Raw genomic sequence first — 16,616 nt, 5'->3', positions numbered from 1 at the left:
ACAAGATTGTAATACATAAAATAATTATTTTTCTGTCATTTGACATAATTTGGCTATAAGATACTTTATCAGAATCTTCATGATTGTTCAGATTTTCTTTGAGACTTCAAACTTATACTGAATGGATGTCCATCAGTTGGAGAATGGCTGAATAAATTGTGGTATATGAAAATTATGGAATATTACTGTTCTGTAAGAAATGACCAACAGGATGATTTCAGAAAGGCCTGGAGAGACTTACACGAACTGATGCTAAGTGAAATGAGCAGGACCAGGAGATCATTATATACTTCAACAACAATACTAGATGATGACCAGTCCTGATAGATCAGGCCATCCTCAGCAACGAGATCAACCAAATCATTTCTAATGGAGCAGTAATGAACTGAACTAGCTATACCCAGAAAAAGAACTCTGGGAGATGACTAAAAACCATTACATTGAATTCCCAGTCCCTATATTTATGCACACCTGCATCTTTGATTTCCTTCACAAGCTAATTGTACAATAATTCAGAGTCTGATTCTTTTTGTACAGCAAAATAATGTTTTGGTCATGTATACTTATTGTGTATCTAAGTTATATTTTAATATATTTAACATCTACTGGTCATCCTGCCATTTAGGGGGGGGGTAAGAGGCGAAAAATTGGAACAAGAGGTTTGGCAATTGTTAATGCTGTAAAGTTACCCGTGTATATATCCTGTAAATTAAAGGCTATTAAATAAAAATAAAATAAAAAAAAAAAAGACCTCTGAAAAAAAGAAGAAAAAAAGAAAAAAAAAAAAAGAGACTTCAAACTTATTATTAGATTTGTTATTAAGCATAATAATAAAATCTAGGTTTTACTTCTATAATTTCTTCATTGTGATCACTATATATTTGACAACAGTCATCTACCACATGGAAATAAAACATTTTTCTCTTAACAATGGGGAGACTTGGGCATGTTTGAAAGGAGTATGAAATGAACTGTAGCAAGGAAGAGGCTGAAGATTAAAGAAAGAAAAGGTTATAACTAAGGAGGCAATCTATTAGAGAAGACATGATAAGATGGGGTCAGAGGCACATGTAGAGGAGTTCTTCTTGGCTAGGAGAGGGCTACCTCATCAGAGACGGGAAGAAAGGGGGAGAGAGTGACAAGATATTATAGATAGAAATAATAGTACACCATGTACCTTTTGGGTCCTTGGATTATCTAGTCAAGCCTATAGATCTATTCCCAGAAAGATTTTAAATGCATAAAATGAAATACTAGGATTACAAAAGAAACCAAATAGTTGCCAAACTACTTTTTAAAAAGTTACCAAACTACTTAAAAAAAAGTTTATAGATTCTAGATTAAGAACCCCTATTAAAGTTCTTTTTGTGGTGGCTAAGAACTGAAATCAAAGAGATGCTCATTAATTGGGGAATGACTAAAGTTGTGTCATAAGATTATAATGAAATATTGTGCTATAAGAAATGACAAGCAGGATGATTTCAGAAAAACCTGGAAAGACTTACATGAACTGATGCATAATGACATGAACAGAACTAGGAGAATGTTGTACACAGAAACAGCAACATTGTTTAATGAAGAATTGTGAAGTGACTTAGCTATTTTCAAGCAATACAATGATCCAAGATGATCCCAAAGGACTAAAGATAAAACATGCTACCTGGCTTCGAAGAAAGAACTGATATCGTTTTAATGTATACTGAATTCTGCTATTTTTCACCATGTTTTTTCATTTTATTCAAATTTTCTTGTGCGAAATGACTAATTTGGCAATGTTTTTATATAATTGCACATATATATATAACCTATATCTAACTATTTGCTGTCTCAGGGAGAAGGGAAGGCAAGGGAGGGAGGAAAGCGTAGGATTTGGAACTCAAATAAATAAATTTAAATAAAAATCCTTAAAAGGAAAAAAAAAATACCTGCAAAAACCAGAACCCAGCAGCAGAACTGACAGAACTTGTTACCTGTCACTCAGCACCCTGTTTGCCTTTGAGGTCCCTTGTTTCTATCTTTATCATCTTGTCACGTGAGGACTTGTCATAGTTTCCTAATCATATCATTCTGCCTCCTTTATCAGTCTAACAATCATTTCACAGTCTTTTCCAACTCCTACATTCATAAGAGGGAATCGGAATATACCCATTAATCATAACTTGCTACCTTTGTACTTCTGCCTCTAGCTCACTTCTGTACTAAGAACTTTTTATTCCCTGTCCAACTCACCACTGCTCTGGCCTCCTTTGTTCTATGTCCAGTTGACTAGACAGTTCACCTTTTTATTCTTTGCCCTTGAAACTACTATTCCCTTGTCCTCATCGCCTAATAACTAAGGGCCAGCTAGGCTCATTCCACATTTATCTAATCCATTTATCTAACTCTCATTGCTGTATAGCAGATCTCAAACTTTTTCACAATTGATGCTCCCCACAAGAGCTATTCAAAATTTCTTCTCCAGCCCCCATATCCCTTTTACTCTCCTCCACAAAGGAACTCTTCCCTTTAATGGAGAAAAGGAGGGGGGAGAACAATCAAAGTGAGGTTCCTCTCCTCCTTTATTCCAAACCTCAAAACTCCTCTACATCAATCTCTAGCCTTTGCTTCCTTGGTCCAATCTCTAAAAATGCCTCCTTGCCAAAGCTAAATTTTTTACTTCCTCTTCACCTCAATAACACCCACTTGGAGCCCCTGATGTCCTAAAGAGATACTGCACACTACATCTATGTCTGGCTGTAGCCATATTACATTTCATTGCAAAGCCAACTCCTCCTGGCCCTTTCTAATTATGGAACTATAATACAATCAATTATCATTTATTCTGGACAGGGTAAATCAATCTACTTCCCTTGTGGTTCCTTAACAGTAATTTTTCAAATCAAAATCTTGCCCCCACTGCCCAGGAGATATCATTTTCCATGAAAAAATAAATTCCTTGATTGCTGGGATTATATTTACTTTTGTTATTTGTCTCTTTAGCTGAGTGCTTGACATGGGCTAGCAGTTTGAGAAATGTTTTTATAATGGAAGTCTGCAGCATATGCTGGCACAACCAGTTTGCCAAGATGGGATCATCCATAGGGAAGATGCTAGGGAAGTGCCTGGAGGATTAGAGCGTGAACTTTCTGCTCTGGTCTAGCACATGTTTGGGAAAAACCTTTTTCCACTGACTGAAGAAGGGGAACTGTCAACATCTTTAAGGCAGCCAGACTACAAGCTCCAGCTGGAACTTTTTGAGTCTGAGGGGGAAAGTGAATCCATGACTTATACCAAGTGGAAAGGAGGAAGGGCAGCTAGGTGGCACAGAAGCACATTGCCTAGAGACAAAAAGACCCAAGTTCAAATCCGATCTCAGATACTTGCTTAGCTGTGTGACCCTGGGCAAATCATTTAATCCTGCTTGCCTCAGTTTCCTCATCTGTAAAATTAATCAAGGAAGGAAATAACAACCACTCTCATCTCTTTGCTAAGGAAACATCAAATGGAATCATAAAGAATTGGACATGAGTGAAAAGAATGAACAGCAATAACAAGAGACAATCAATAAGCCAGGTAAAATGAAATCAGTATTGAGAAAACTCAGGCAAAGAATAATCAACAATAGTATTTATGATAAAATTATTGAAATTAGAATTATTATAATAAATGCTTTAATAATTTGTTCAATAAATCATAAGGAAAAATACTATCAGACAATTATGAATGATACACTATTCAAACTTTCATGTAATTCTAATTTCTTCCACTAGGGGTGGCTAATCATCTTTATGGAGTTTTTCTTAATAAAATGCAATGGTAATGGAAAATAAAAGTTTCTATAGGAAGCAATATGATGCTAAAAATAGTGATACTTGAATTTTCAGTCATTATTACTAACAATTTTGTTACTGGTGTACTTTATAGTGATAAGTACAGCATCAGAAAAAATGTGGACAAAGATAATATATACTATTTATAAAGATATTCTAATTGAGTTTTCACAAATTGAATCTTTTCAAATTCAATAAGGAATGACTATAGGAATAGGAATCATAAATCATGTTGTTAAGCAACATTTTTCCCTCAATAGTGTTTTATTTTTCCAAATAGATGTAAAAATGAGTTTTACCATTCACTTTTGTAAGATTTTTGTATTCCAAAATGTTTCTCCTTTCCTCCCTTAGCACCACCTTCCCCAAGAAGCAAGCAATTTGATATAGGTTACGCATATACAATACTTTTAAAAATATTTTTCATGTCTTTCAAGAAAAAATAGACGAAAAGGATTTTTAAAAAAACTCTACAAGAAAGAAAAAAACAAAACAAAAAAGGTGAAAATACTGTTTTGATCCACATTTAATTTAGTAAATGCCTCCAGGTCTTCTCCACTCCCTGCCTCCATCATCTATGGACTCTTTTCAGAGTTACCAACGTGCTCATTCATTGCCAGCTCTGACAGCCTTTTCTCCATGTCTATTGGAATTGTCTTGGATCACTGCATTGCTGAGAAGAGCTACGTCAATCATAGTTGGTAATTACATAATCTTGCTATTACTGTGGATAATGTTCTCCTGGTTTTGCTCACTTCACTCAGCATCAGTTCATATAAATCTTTGCAGTCTTTCTGACATCGGCCTGCTCATCATTTCTTATAAAACAGTATTATACCATTATAATCATATACAATAACTTATTCAATCATTCCCCAATTGGTGGGTATCCACTCAAATTTCTAATTCTTTGCCCTGAGAAACAAATTACTACAAATATTTTTGTATATATAGGTCTTTTTCCTTTTTAAAAAACCTCTGCTGGGATGCATGCCTAGTGGTGGTATTGTTAGGGCATAGTTTCAAATTGTTCTCCAGAATGGTTAGATCACTTCACAACTCCACCAACAATTTAAGCAATATTTTATAATGCAAAACTACCAGTATGTAATGTCCAATATTACAAGTTACAATTTCTGAATATCAGGTTTACTTAGTGCATATTGTACCTGTATATCATAGCTATCAAGACAATGATGCCATTTGCTTCTACATGAAGATATTTCACAGATGATTTCTGGGGTCTACTCTCTAGTATCTCTTTCCCCACTGCTTTGGCAAGTGATGATAGATGTGACATCCAAGTGGTACGTCCAGTTTTCCAAATAAGATTGAAAAACAGAAATGGGAACCTTATCACTCAACTTTTGAAAAGTCAATAGCATCTAGTGAAATGTAAAATATGCCTACCTAACCTAAAAAGCTTACATATAAATGTAATGCAACTTGAATTTTAGAAATTAAACACACAAAAATAATGCTCAATGCACAGAGGGCCTGGAAATCGGGGATGTTACAGAATACATTTAATTTGGTCACCAACTTTGGCAGGATACAACTTAGTTGCTTCAACACAGAGTTGAATAATGAGGAAAGGCCAAGGAAAACTACACAATGTTACTCTCAATGATATATGTCCAAATATTGGTTCACAATGAAGAGCTGAAGCTAGTAAGTCAATTTTTCATGAATTATGCATAAAATCTATATGTATGCTTGCATAATAAAAAAATCTATATAAGATATGGGGTAATAGGTGACTGAATTAATAAGAGGTTTTAGATACTGGGTATTTAATGTTATATTGAAATAGTAATATACACAGGTGGAAGAGGACTTGCCAATCCCCCGCCAGCCTTGGACATCACACAGGGTGCAGCTCTGGTAAACTGAGGGTAGCCTTGTAAGGGTAAACAAGATGGCATTGGGAGGAAGGGGTCCCACCCGAAGAAGCAACATGGCATTTCCCAGGAGAGGTGTGCCGGACCTTGGAGGGGAGTACTTTGACCATATCCTTATTAGGAAAGGAATGCTCACATTATAGCTACGTGTATAGCTTCCTATAGAAAATTATGTATTTACTATAGGTTAGGATGTGCATACATATGATATAGGAACTAGAAGCAGACACTGAGGAGATAAAAGGACTTGCAGTCTTTGTAATAAATAAATCAGTCTCACACCACCCTGGCTCTCACCCTTCATTACTCACAGTCTTCACTATTCAAGTGGACAGGCAGTGTTGGTCACATAAGGCCTATTCCACTCGGGATTTGGGGCCGAGACCCCCAACATACAAGATGCAATAATCAATAACAGCACCCCCCAACTTATAGATTAGATTTCATTGGACTACAATTAGTTGGATAGGAGGCCAAGAACTTTGAATGAATCAATAGTATCACTGTATGTACAAAATTGGTAACATAAGGAACAAAATAACTGATAATATTCAATAAATCTATGTTCTCAATGAATATTAATGGATCTAAAGATATCTGAGAGAATTATCCAAAACTCTTACTTTAGATTTTCAAAAAATTTACAGATGCATTTCATATCAAGGAAATAACTCCTATCAACACTGTCATGTCTATCTCCAAGTTGTTATGTTGCTCAGGATGAATTGATTTTGATGGAATTTGGTTTTGGCAATACATTAATCAAATTCATTGAGCAGATTCAGTTTTTGTCCATATGTTAAAAAAGAAGAGACGACAAGAAGGAAATATAACAACTCATGGAACTAATGAATGTGATGGAAATGAAGTGTGCCTCTTTATAAGATGCAGTTTGTTTTTCTATTCTTGTACCAATAATGATAACACCTTGAAATTACATGGTACATTTATTCTTAGGGCCTCAAGCTGTTTCCTATATATTACAGCATTTATCTTTACACCATGTCTGTGACATAGGTATTATGATAATAGCTATCATAAAATTCATACAAGTGTGGGTATCAAAATATAGTCACCAATGATGTATTTTAACTGTAAGCCTCTGTCAAACATTTCTCATGAATCTTTGCATGATCTTCTGGCAGATTCCCCCCACTTGACTTAGCATATAGCAAAAGGGACAAAGAGAAGATAAAAGGTGATACTCCTCTGCCTAGAACAGATGAACTCAAAAGTTTCAAATCTCATTAAGAAAAAAAGACGAAAGCAAAATTAAATTTACTAGTATGTAGTTCTCCAATTCATCATTTTCTTCTGTTATCCAAGTTTTGTTACTCGAAAAACAGTTCCGGTTCCTGAGCATTTAGATGATCCTATAGCACAATGGCTGACAAAAATATTTTGTCGTTTAGTTGTTTCAGTCATGTCCAACTCTTTGTAACCTTATTTAGAGTTTTCTTTGAAAAGACACTGGGGTCGTTTTTCATTTCCTCTTCCAGCTCATTTTACAGATAAGGAAACTGAGGCAAACAGGATTAAGTGACTTGTCCAAACACAGCTAATGTCTATGGCAGTTTTCCTAACTCCAGGCCTGGCACACTATCCCCTATGCCACCTAGCTGCCCTAATTTTTATCATCTGGCTTTCAAACTGTTTTAGAAAATGGAGCTAATCAGTCAATACAGCTGAAAAACATCACTGGTAAATAGAAGAGCAGGATCCTTTTACTTTTTCAAAAATTTTATTTTAAAAAAATGTTTTAAAACTTTAAGTTTCAAGATGTCTCCAGGCTACTATTTGACATATAAATATATGTACATATAAAACTACATGTATGCTTGTATTTATCAGCTCCTTTTGTGAATGTGGATAGCATCTTCTTTCAGAAGTTCTTTGAAGTTGACTTGATTTACTTATAATAGAATAGTTTAGTCGTTTACTGTTAATTCTTTGAACAATATTGCTCTCACTGTATACAATGTTCTTTTTGTTCTGCTCATTTTAATCTTCACTATTTCATGCAAGTCTTTCATTGTTTTTCTTTTTTTTAATTTTGTTTATTTTTTAACACACATTGTTTTATGAATTATATTGGGAGAGAAAAATCAGAGCAAAAGAGAAAAACGATGGGAGAAATAAAAAAAAAAAAAAAACAGAAAAAAAGAAGTGAACATAGCATGTGTTGATTTATATTCGGTCTCCTTAGTTCTTTCTCTGGTTACAGATGGTATTTTCTGTCCAAAGTCTATTGGGATTGCTTTGGATCACTGAACTACTAAGAAGAACCAAGACTTTCATAGTTGATCATCATGCATCTTGCTGTTATTGTGTACAATGTATTACAATGCTTGTTTCACTCAATATCATTTCATGTAAATCTTACCAGGCCTTTCTATAATTAGCTTGTTCATCATTTTTTATAGAACAATAATATTTCATTACCTTCATGTACCACAACTTGTTTAGCCACTCCCCAACTGATGGGCATCTGCTCCTTTTCCAATCCTTTGCTACTATAAAAAGAGCTGCTACAAACATTTTTGCACTGTGGGTCCTTTTCCTTGGGATACAGATCCAGTGATGACACTGCTGTGTCAAAGGATATGCAGTTTGATAGTCCTTTGGGCACAGTTCCAGATTGCTCTCCAGAATGGTTGGATCATTTCATAATTCCACCAACAATTTCCTTGTTTTTCTAAAATCAACTTGCTCATTATTTCTTATGGCACAATTGTATTCCACCACAATCATACAGCACAATTTATTCTGCTATGCCCAATTGTTGAGTATCCAACAATTCTTTATTCCAATTCTTTATCATCACAAAGAACACTGCTGTAAATAGTTTATAACATATAGGTTCTTTTCCTTTTCCCCTGATCACCTCAGGAAACAGACTTAATCATGATATTGTTGGGTCAAAGGGTATACAGTTTTATAACTCTTTGGGCATAATTCCACCTTGCTCTCCAGAAGAGCTGGGTCAGTTCAATCTCTATCAACAATATATTTGTGTCCCAATTTTTTCAATGTTGCCTTCAATATTTGTCATTTTTCCCTCTTATCATTTCAGCCAGATAATCTGACAGGTATAAAATGATATCTTAAAGTTGTGTTAATTTTCATTTCTCTAATCAGTAATAATTTAGAGCATTTTTTCTTATGACCATATATAGCTTTGATTTGTGACTCCCCAAACTACCTCTTCATATCTGTTACCAAAAGACTCCATGAAAGTCAGTAGGGTTAGGGAATAAGTTCAGGACAAACTGCCGCTGCCCACTGCTTGTCCGTTGCGAGCTGGTCCAGGAGTAGTGTCACAACCAATGCTCTTTTAGAAAGAGAGAAGAATCCTTTATTCAACCATTCTCTTGAGAAGGGGGTATATGCACAGGAGGGAAAACACCTTAAATACTGAAGTATGAGCAAACTTCAATTCCTTACTCCATCCTTCAAGATTCAGATTGTTCAGATTTACAGCCATAGTTAGTTACAATTGGTTGGATTTGCAGTCAGAGTTACAATGGGTCAGATTTACAATCCTCTTTATTCATCCATTTCATATGTCAAAAGGCTTGTGCCCTGTCCATTTTGGGCCACTTTAGGCCTGTGCCCCTTTGTCAGCAACTTTGTTGTTTAATCTGTTCCTTGACTCAGGGCAATTGGTTGGAGATATCTTAACAAGTTATTTCATCCCTCCCTTCGTCATATTTTGACAATATCTGTAGAAATCAAATTCTCATACTCCAAACATATCCTTTGACCGCTTATAAGGGAAATGATATGGGAGCCACCTGCCAGTGGCTGCTGGAGGTCTAACTCAGACCTGTAGAATGGATCTCTTCTTGTGAGAGGATGACGATGATACAAAGAGACTGCGAGGCTGTTGTTCTCTGATTTCTCTCCTTTTCCCTCTGCCTCCAATTTATTTCATTCCCAGTCCACAGGCAACACCTGTGTCAGTAACGGCTGCTTTGCAACTCCTTCAGATGTTATAATCCACAGCTGTGGAGGCTCTTGGAAAACTTCCTGCCCCTTCACTTAGACATGGTCCTTAACAGGGAATGACTGATATTCTTAGGAATTTGACAAGGTTCTCTATATTATTTGAGAAGCAATTAAAATGTCTATAAATTATTTTTTACCAATTTTCTATTTCCCTTCTAATCTTGGCTACATTGGTTTTATTTGTACAAATTTTTCAAATTTAATATAATAAAAATTAGCCAGTTTACATCTCACACTGTTATCTCTTGTTTATTCATAAACTCTTCTCATATTCATAATTTTGATAGGTAATATATTACATGTTATTCTAACTTACTTATGATATTGTTGAGGTTACAGGGTAAGACTTCAAAAGTATGTTGAGGTTAGGAACCAATGTTGAGTTGTCCCAAAAGAATTTATTTGCAGGCAAAGACCTCCAAATCAAGGACAAAACTTTTATTACCTGCTAAGAGTGGGCTAAACTTCAAAAGAAGTTAGCAAGGAAAAGTTTTGTTGTGTTTTGTTTTTTTAGCAGTTAACAAGGGGAAAGACAAATTCTCTAGTGGAACTCACAGTTAACTAAGAGAATATACTAATAAAGGGAAGAGATCATGATTACCTCACGACAAACTCACCCCCCAAAAGGGATTTAGCACCCTAACAAGAGTTAGCAAAGATCTACAGTATGAGCAGATCTTTTATATGGGAAATATAACCTCAAAGGTTTAATACCCTAACATGGCTTTCTGATTGGATACAATAAAGTGGGATTTCAAGAGATCTCCACCTGGAGTGGAACTATAATCAAAAACCTAATTGATATTTCTTTTATATATGGGTCATATTTCCATTTTTAAAATTATTTCCTTTTGGGATGAGGCAATTAGGGTTAAGTGACTTGCCCAGGGTCACACAGCTAGAACATATTAAGTATTTTGAGGCTGGATTTCCCCCTGATTTCAGGGCTGGCATTCTATCCACCGTGCCATCTAGTTTCCCCCATCATATATTCATTTTGATCTGATCTTAGTAAATTGTATAAGATATTGGTCTATATACAAATTTTGCCAGATTACTTTCCAGTTGTCCCAACAACTTTTTTTTAACCAAATAGTATATTCTTATCTCCAAAGCTTAAATCTTTAATTTTTCAAGCATAAGGTTACTGTATATTGTTCTGTTTCACTCCTTCACTTTTCTATTTCTTAGTTAGTACCAGATAGGCTATATTGTTTGAAAGCCAAATATACACTTGCCAGAAAGACCATTTTATGGAGGGTAAGCACTCATAAAGTAGTCAGGAAAAGCAATACAAAGATGCTCTTAAGGTCTCCCTTAATTTTAGCACTGACAGTATGACATGGGAGACAGGACTACACAGCCCTGCGTGCCCTCTTCAGAAAAGGTGCTGAGCTCTATGAGCAAAGCAGAATTTGAATTAACTTAGAAAAGGCGCTGTTAGAGAATCCACTTCATATGTCCATAAGAACTATTTGTGTCCGACTTGTAGCAAAGCATTCAGACACACTCATACACACTAACTTGACTCTAACACAATAATGTCATTTTGGTCTTCTTTGAGAACAAAGGACAAAAACCACTAAGATAGTTTTGCAGTTTAAGATGTTGTACTACTAGACCTTCTTCCTTTACATTTTTTTCATTGATTCTTTTGATATTTTTGATCTTTTGTTCTTTCAAATATTTTTCTAGATCAATAATTGTTTTTTTAATATTTTAATTGGGATGACATTGAATACATAATTTAGATAGAATTATCATTTTCATTACATTGGCTCTGCCCATTCATGAACAATTTTTTCCAATCATATGAATCTTATTTGTATTGTGTTTCCTAGTAGTTCCTAAGTTTGTTCTAGCAGGTATACTCCCAGTGTTTCATGTTGTCTGTAGTTATTTTAAAAGAAATCTCTCATCTATTCTTGCAGAATTTTGTTGGCAATGCATAAAAATGCATAAGATTTATGTAGGCTTATTTTGTATCCTATTTCGCTAAAATTATTTGTTTCAACTACTTTTCAGGTGAATCTCTAGGATTTTCCAACTATATCAAATCATCTATAAAAAAATGATAGTTTTATTACCTCATTGCTCATTCTGATTTTTCTTCTTGCTTTGCTAGCATTTCTAATACAATATTGAATAATATTGGTAACAACGAACATCCTTGTTTTACTCCTGATCCTATTAGGAAGACTGCTAACTTACCCCATTATAAATAATGCTTGCTGATGGTTTTCGGTAGGTGCTTATCGTTTTGAGGAAAAATCCATTTATATCTATGTTTTCAAGTGTTTAATAGGAATGAATGTTGTATTTTGTCAAAAGCTTTTTTCTATATCTATTGATATATTATTTTTTGCTACTTTTGTTATTGATATAATCCATCATATTAATAGTTTTTCTTACCTTAAACATCCCTGCATCTCTGATATCTCACTTGGTCACAATGTATAATCTATGTGGCCTCCTTCTTTCCCTCCACCCCCCCCCTTCTTCTTCCCTTTCTTCCTCCTTTTCTCCACATGAGAAATCATGCACTGACATGTACGTGTTGTGCCTAAAGGAATATAAATTTCTTGAAATACAGATCTGGGAAACCAGACTGTGTTAAAGCCAATTTGGATAAAAAACAAAACAAAACAAAAAAAAAAAAAAAAAAAAAAACAAAACTATCTGACTCTGCCTTAAACCCAGATCACTCTGGCTCTCACTGACTGGTCAACAGTACATCCCAGACCAAGGCTCTATTAGTCATAGTTTGGGTTCTGATGGCTCAGAGTAAGGCTAAGTAACAACTTTTTTCTGGTTAGCCAGAAATCTTCCCCCTCCCAAATTGATTTTTTTTTTTTGAATAGGAAAAAAGAGGTCAATCTTTTGCTGCATTTCTTAAATGTACTGAATGAATGAGTGTTACCTCAGACAAACTGAGACGCAGAAAGAACTTATAAGGTATATCAATTTCTCAAAATAGGGTGCTTGGAAACAGACATTGATAAATTCTAATGGAACTTCTTGATGTCTTAAACCCAATCATTCTGACTCTCACTGATTAGTCAATAATGGAGCTTCAATTGGTGTTTGTTTGGGTTCTGTTGACCCCCAGTGAATGGAATAGGAATATTTTCTGTTCTAGTAAAACTGATTTTCCTTTAAAAAGAAGTCACTTTTTGACTCATTTCTTAGCTAGCATTGGTTCTTCATTCTCAAAGAGGACCAAAATGACACCATTATGTTAAAGTGAATTTACAGTGTGTTTGACTGTGACTGATCGATCATATACTAATATGAGCTCGGGAATGCTCTGCCACACAAATCAGGCACAAATAATCCATATGAACATTTGGGGTAGATTCTCTAACTTTGAGTTTCTTCTGAGCTACTTCAGTTCTGTTTTGATATATTACTGTAGTATTCCAGGTAATAATTTAGGATTTTTACATCATATTCATTAGTGAAATTGGTATGTAATTTTCTTTCTGTTTTAGTTCTTTCTGGTTTAGCTATCAGCACCATGTTTGTTTCATAAAAAGTTTGTTGGCTTCCTTTCTTATCTATTATTTAATTATTTAATTAGCTGATAGTTTAAATGTTTGATAAGATTCATTTGTAAATTCATCTGGTCCTGATGCTTTTTATTTAGGGTTAGCTCATTTATGATATGTTAAAAAAAATTTTCTAAAATAAGATTTAAATATTCTATTTCCTCTTCAGTTTATGTTCTTGTAAGTATTCTTCCATTTCACTCAAATTATTCAACTTATTGGCATATAATTGGGCAAAATAATTCCTAATAATGGCTATGATTTCTTCTTCATTAGTTATCATTTACCCTTTTCATTTTTGATACTAGTGATAGTGTTTTCTCTTTTAAAATCATATTAATCAATGGTTTATCTATTTTTCTTAAAACGAACTAGTTTTATTTATTAATTTTATGCTTTTCTGACATTCAATTTTATTAATCTCACCTTTAATTCTCTGGATTTCCAATTTTGTATTTAATTGAGGATTTTTAATTTTTTTCCTACTTTTTAAAATTTCACACCCAATTTGTTGATGCGTTCTTTCTCTAATTTATAGATGTTAAGCATTTAGAGATACAAATTTTTCTCTGATTATTCCTTTTGCTGAATCTCATTCATTTTGGAATGTTGTCTAATTATTCTTTTAAATAAATTATTTGTTTCTATGATTTGTTCTTTAACTCACTTATTATTTAAGATATATCTGTGTTTCTATGGTCCTTTATTAAATGTAATTTTGTTGCATTATGATCATCACCCTTTTTCTACTCTCAACTGTATCACTCTTCCATTTATGCCTTACGTGTATGAAATTATTGCTCCATTTCACCTTTTCTTGCCCACTTTTATTTTTTAAAGATTATCTATCATAATTGAGTCAAGTCTAAGCCTTTAATCTTCGTTGGCTCTTTCAAGCTATCCTAGTTAGAACATTCTTAAGTGTTACACATAACATCTTCCTATATGAGATCAACAGTTTGATTTTATTAAATCCCTTGTAATTGGTCTTTCATATTTGCCTTCCTAAATTTCTCTTGACTCTTGTAGATCACTTTTTCTATTCTGTTCTGATCTTTTCCTCAAGAATACCTGAAAATTCTTTTAATTAATTAAATATCTCCCCCTCACCCCTTTGAGGATTGCACTCAGCTTTACTGCCTAAGTTATTCTTGGTTTCAAATGCAATTCCTTTGCTCTCCAGAAATCATGTTCCATGCTGTTTGGTCTTTTATTGTACACACTTTTGTTATTCTGATTATAGCTCCATAATATTTTAATAGTTTCTTTCTAGCTGCTTGTAATATTTTCTCCTTGCCCTGGAGCTATAACAAATTAGCTATAATGTTCCTATAAGTTTTCAATTTGGGATCTCTTTCAGGTGGTGATTGGTAGATTTTTTAAAATTCCTTTACTTTTACCATTATCAAGTATTATCCCTTGAGCCACTGGTAAATATACTTATGGTCAATTGGTCAATTAATAATCATGCATTAAGCCCTTATTATTTGCTAAGCAGTAAGGATATAAAGAAAGGCAAAAGATCATCCTGCTTTGAAAGAGCTCACAATCTACTAGTCAATTAGTAGTAACAAATTAAATTCTCAGGAACCTTATTCCAATTCTTACTCTCCCAGAGCAGGTTCAGGCCCAGAACTGGGCAATTCCTCCCCATCAGGGCAATCCCCTGAGGAGTTAGGGGAATTCTCTAATGCCATCATCAAAATATCCATAAATGTGTTTTTGCCACTAAGATTATCAGTTGAAAATATTTAGCCAGCCAACCTAAAGCAGTTTTTAGAAAGGGTGTTTAGGAAGTGCAGTCAATACGGCTCAGTAGCTGGAAGTACAACCTAATTTTCTCACTACATCTCCTTCACAAAAATCTAAAAGATGCACTGGACTGAATTCTAATTTGAAAATTCAAGAATAATAATCAAAGCAAGTCATATTTCCAGCCCAGATTTTCTTGGGAAGACAGAAAGTTCTTCAGATTCTGTAGACTGGGCTAGCCATGTGTGTTTAGCATTTTAGCAACCAGAGACTGAAAGATGGTTGAATCTGAACACCTGAAGCACCTGACCTTTGGGGTAGGAAGGGATCCTCAAACCAGCTATGCTGGTATGAATGAGAGCTAACCGGCAGTTCCAGGTCAAGACTTGGAATGGCCTGAGGAGGGAACCTGCTGCTACCGTACAGTGAAGTCCTAGCCATATCCTGAGAGAAGAACAAGCTACCAAAGGAGTAGTACAGCCCTGATCCCCCACAGAGGGCAGGGTCTCAGTGTAGCCTTCCAGTCCCTTCTCACCTGGTGTCCTGCCTTGGCTATTCCTCAGTCTACTGGAATTTCCAAGCAAGGGCAGACGCCAGAGCTCAGACCAGAGGGTTCAGAGGGCAAGGCCCTGATCGCATTATAATGGGATCATTAATGCTTACAGCCTGAACTACCCCCAGATCCTGAAGTAATTCGACACAATCCCCCCAAGGAGCAGAAGGGTATAAGAAGCAAATGTTCAAGCCAGCTTTTTGTCCCAACTGTGCCCAGTGTCTGGCCCAAACATCAATTGCAAAGTCAGAAAGTAGGATGGAAGAAAAAGCAAACCACAACAAACAGGAATCTCACCCCAAGAAACTAAACCAATGACAAGGATAAGAGAATGACTCTAAAACAACAAACCAAGCCCAAAATAAAAACCTGGCATGGGAACGGAGTCAACTAGAATTCATAGAAGAGATCATGATGTAAGAGTTTTAAGAAAAAAAATTAAAAACAGAGAGAACACTTCCCTGGGGATATAACGGCAAAAAAAGTCCCTGTCCTCAAGAAGTATACATTCTTTTTTTAAAGCTTATTTTCAAAATATATGCAAAGATAATTTCCAACATTTACCTTTGCAAAACCTTGTTTCAAATTTTTTCTCCCTCCCTTCCCCACCCTCACTGTAGACGGCAAATAAACCAATATATGTTAAACATATGCAATTCTTCTATATATATTTCCACAATTAACATGCAAGCAGCATACATTCTAAAAGAGAAGTCTCCATGCAATAATGAAATTTTCAGAAAATGAAGGGAATTTTCAATTAGCAGTGAGGTGCTAGGAATATAATGGCAGCACATACTTAACTTTTGCTTTTCTGCCAGTAAACTCCAGAATGGATTATAAGGGAAGTGTAATGAGAAGGGAATAAGCATTTATTAAAGGCCTACTATGTGCTGGTATTGTGCTAAGCACATTGAACAACTTAATCTCATTTGATCCTCACAAGAACCCTGGGACACAGCCACTGTTGTTATCACCCCCATTTTGCAATTGAGGTAACAGATGCAGAAGTCACTTATCTAAGATCACAAAGTTAGCAAGCTAG

This window comes from Sarcophilus harrisii, chromosome 3, assembly GCF_902635505.1.
Source record: "Sarcophilus harrisii chromosome 3, mSarHar1.11, whole genome shotgun sequence".
Lineage (NCBI taxonomy): Eukaryota > Metazoa > Chordata > Mammalia > Dasyuromorphia > Dasyuridae > Sarcophilus > Sarcophilus harrisii.
This window is presented reverse-complemented; position numbering follows the sequence as displayed.